The 4,524-nt window shown below is 38.2% G+C and overlaps 1 pseudogene; it reads left to right on the top strand.

Moving 5' to 3' along the window:
• The first annotated feature begins 3,153 nt into the window (after positions 1 to 3,153).
• On the top strand, positions 3,154 to 4,085 carry LOC147424807 (uncharacterized; annotated as a pseudogene).
• The last annotated feature ends 439 nt before the right edge of the window (positions 4,086 to 4,524 follow it).

The following is a 4,524-nucleotide window of genomic DNA, read 5'->3' as shown; positions in this document are numbered from 1 at the left end:
TCCCTCACGGTCTCAAACCCAAGACCTCACACACCTTCAAAGATGGTGAGAGCTAGAGGGATATGAGAGTAGATTGAGAGGAAGAAGGAGTAGTCTTACAAGAAAGAAGTATATCTCCTCACCTAATCACTTATAATAGCTTAGCATAGCTTAGTAATTTTCATGGTAGAGGAGATGAGCATGCATTGAAGCTTGGCTCTTGGTTGGATTTGCATCACAAAGCCAATAGCTGTTGGTGTAGGCATCCCTTCTCACAAGCTTGGAGTAGGTGATGAGCTTTCCATTAAAGCTTGAGAATGAGAGAGAGAGAGAGAGAGAGAGAGAGAGAGAGAGAGAGAGAGAGAGTCTTCTTGCTTCACACATGAGATTGTGTGTGTGTGTGTGTGTGTGTGTGATAATGCCTTCCCAAAATCAGCCCCCTCTCTATCTTGGTCGACCCCTCTTGCAAATTACTCATGCTGGCACCCCATTGGATCCTGCAAAGCCTATCCAATGAAAATTGAGAAGCATAAGTGATAGACTTGTGACATGTGTCCCCCTTTCCCCTTTTGTGAGAGCTTTAGGTAATTAAATAATGCAACTAAAATCTCATTGGACCCCTTTGTCTTCTGGCCAATAGGAATCACGCAAGCCATTGGGCTGATGAATACTCATTGGACCCCTTGAGATATTGTCCAATAGTCTTCTAGAGAGCTTAATTCTTATTGGTTCTTTTATCAAGTGGTTCTAAATGAGTTAAACTAGATTTACTCTAGCCTAATTCTCATTGGTCTACCTCTATGGACATCCAATAGGACTTGACTACACCTTGTGGGCAATTGGCCTAGGAAGCTGGGATGTGTCCATTATGTCCTTTGTGTAAAGGGAAGCCTTTGAGTGTGTGTTTGTGTTCTCTCACAAGCTTCTCTCTCTTACCCTACCTTTAGGGCTCGCCCCTCCTCTTTGGGAGCCATGAAATACTTTTTGGTCATCACTCAACCATTCAATTTTCCGTAGGGTTGGACCATTGGACAACCTTTGATTTTTGGAACCTTAGCATTTTGGAAGTCTTAATGGGCTGAACCTTAGGGTTTTTGAAGCCCATTGTTGCACATTGTCTTTTATAGATGACCCCCTCTTTGTATCCCTATTTTCCCTCCTTTGGATCCCTACTGTGGCCGGTATGCCAACTTGACCAATATTCTAGCTTTTTCTCCCTTGGTACTTTCCCATATTAGTTTATCAGTTTAACATGAGAAAATCATTTAGAAGAATTAGATATTAGTTATTATAACATCCAACATATGTCACTAAGGAAGTTATATCCTTGAAAGGTGGAGTGGAGTTTGTGACAGGATGCTTGGGATTCTGTTATCTAGCCAAAGGTCCAAATTTTTCATGCCCTATGATATGAAGTTCTCCTTCAATGAGGTCCATGGTGGTACTATTGGTTACTTTGGTTTGACCATTACTCGGAGACTGAAAGGCCAAAATAAAGTCTATTTTAGAGCCAAAGTTCTTAAAAGTGCAACCCAAAAGTGATTGTAGAAACAACCATTGTAGTTAGAAAGAATGACGTTGAGAAATCCAAGGTAGAGAAAAATGGTCTTAAAGAAAGAGTTAACAGCGTAAGGTGTCGAGAAAGTCTTGTTGCATGCTAGGAACTACACTTTCTTGCTAAAAGAGCCAATTATGGTCCAAATCATGTCGTTTTGAGAGAAATGGTAGGGATTCGTTCAATAAATTCTTAGAGATTTTCTCCCATGTTCATAAAACTTACCATGCCTTCACTTAACTCTTTGATATACCAAACAGTTGAAAAAAAAATTAACCACATCATGATTCATGTTAGGCCAAAGGAAATGATCTTTACATGACAAAAGAGTGGATTAAACACTTCGCTCTTTGCCAATTCACTAAGTGGTGCTACAATGCATAGTTTTTTTTGAAAATAAAGAAAACAATTTCCCAATGTGTAGTTCTCCAAAAGTAAACTATTATTTTGATGCATTTCAAACCATGCATGTGCAAAGTGAGGATCCCTATAATAGGTGTCAGGCATAGAATTGAATAATTGAACTTACTAGTGCAATTTGATTCCAATAAACATGCTTTATTTTGTCAAAGATGCAAGAACTATTTACCAAGATTTGACTCACATCTAGTTTCGTATCAAGGTATTTGGTACTACATTAGTTTTATGATGATGTCATGATGTGGCACATCCATGATGTAAATCAATGTTAGATAAACATTTGGGTGGTCTTAATCATACAAAAATATTACTTGCTTTGTGTATTTCGTTAAAGTATGTTTGTCGATGGCCATTGAGGCATACATAATTTCTTGCAAAAATGTGGCCCTATATGCACCATTTATGCTAAAATTTTATGTTTTACATGATCATAAGCATGCACAGGAAAAGACGAGGTTACACACCCATCTCGCTTGCCAAATTTGTCAATGGCAATCTCTACCAAAAATTGGTATATATATGTGAATATGCTCTCGGTATCGGGGACAAAAAAAGAGGTGATAGTAAATACCAATTTGGAGGGGCTTCAGACTGGAAAAGAGGCAGGTGATACCAACCATGGTAATAGCCTGGATATCAAAAAGGAAGAAATGGCTAGTGAATGCTAAAGCCATAGGGGCAATGGGTCCAATGTGGAAGGGGATTTCCTTGTGTATTGGTAGTCACCTTTTTTTGAGAGGTGGCCCTAGCTTGTTGGGGGACAAAAAAATTAAGCCGAGGGAGGAGCGGTTCGGCAGTTGAAGTGATGGGAGGGACAAGAGATGAAAAGAACCGTCATGATTCATAACTACACAATCCACTCTAGAAGTAGAAAAATAAGGGTGAAATCAATTTAACAGCATTAAGTGTAATCTTTTAGTGTGTTTCATCTCTGATTCAAAATAGCTACGACTAGATCAGCCTTCTTCTTTTCCCCCTCAAAGCTCTCACAACCAAGGAGCTCGTGTCTACCCAGCTAGCACACATATATCTTGACATTTTTGGTGAACCCGATGCAAAAGCACTAGGGTGGGAACGATGATGACTAAAATAGAAGAAGATGATTTGGAACAAATTGAAGCAACTATGGCGTATGGGGTGGAGAATTACTCAATAGGAAAAGGTAGAATATATAGATGCTTCAATAGGTTTTGAGTCAAATGCATGACTAGGTAGGAAGATTTGAAGAGGAGCGGAGTGAGTAGGCAATGAATATAGCTATGCAACATGTATGACAATAATAACCTACTCGATGGATATAATGTGATTGGGTATCTCACATGATAGGTATCGAAGATGAAACTACAAAATGTTATAGAAGGTAGGACGATTGAAGTTTTTGTGCATTTAGTGATACAAAATATCAGTATTTGTGTGCAAGAGATTTAAACACAGCATGGAGAGAGCTGGAAAGACTTTGAAGACGTTCTCAAATGTGAGTATATGGATCAATTTTTGGAGGAAAATTTTGAGTTTCAATTAAAGGATCTTGGTCGTACAGATCTGTTGGTAATAAGTAAAGTTTCCATACCAAAACCTAGAGACCATGATCATACTACTCAAACTTTGTAGGGTGTACCAAGCTGTGCAAGTCATAAATGAATTTTGGAAACAATTGACATTGAAATAGGTGAGTGTCTACTACAAAAGAATGAGGAGGTACAATTAGTAGATATGGACATAGTTGATGTCGTATACAAGGAGCCATATAAATTATACATGGTCAAAGAGAAGAAGGATATTTATGACTACAAGTATGGGCAAGTTGTCGAGGATTACGGAAAGCAATTGAAAGCTGTGTGGAAAATTTGAGTGCTAAGCCGAGATGGCTTGCAAAACAAGGATCATGAGGGTATGAATCATGAGGTAGCAAAATGTGTATATGAGATGATATGTGTTTATAAACTTTTTGGAAAATCAAGATGGATACATGTTAGCAGATGGTAGGTTACTCCATATGCCTTTTGATGTAGAAGGAATCAATGTGGGTTATAAGGTAAAGAAGATGCTTTTGATACCATTTTATCTAGGTGGTATAACACTGAATCTAGGTTTATTGCAAGCATGTTGTAGTCAAAGTGTAGTAGGATAGAATATTGTGACTTGGAATGTTCTTATGAATGATATGGTGATGTTGGGCATGATGAGGAAGATCTTGATTACTTTAGACAAATGTAAGATGAGAATTCTCGTCCAAATGCAGTTACATTTGTTTATGTTTTGTAAGCCTATAGGGTGGTGTAGACTATAGAGGAAGGCCAAGAGTTACATGCACAATTTACCAAAGAAAATTTAATTCTGGATCTTAATGTTAAGAATGCATTGCTTGACATGTATACCAACTACAACCTGCTTGGTATATCTTTGGAGGTTTTGGAAGAGCTCTCACAAAGAGATATTGTTTCTTGGACAACTTTGATTCCATAGAGTGCTAGGTATGCGTGGTGCAATGATGCACTTAACAACTTTGAGCAAATACAAAATGAGGACATTTCTCCGAATGTTGTGACTCTTGTATATGTTTTGAAATT

The sequence above is a fragment of the Adiantum capillus-veneris genome, chromosome 25 (assembly GCF_014529385.1).
Source record: "Adiantum capillus-veneris isolate H3 chromosome 25, ASM1452938v2, whole genome shotgun sequence".
Lineage (NCBI taxonomy): Eukaryota > Viridiplantae > Streptophyta > Polypodiopsida > Polypodiales > Pteridaceae > Adiantum > Adiantum capillus-veneris.
Note: the sequence above shows the minus strand (reverse complement) of the source record. Positions and strands in the feature narration are given on the sequence as shown.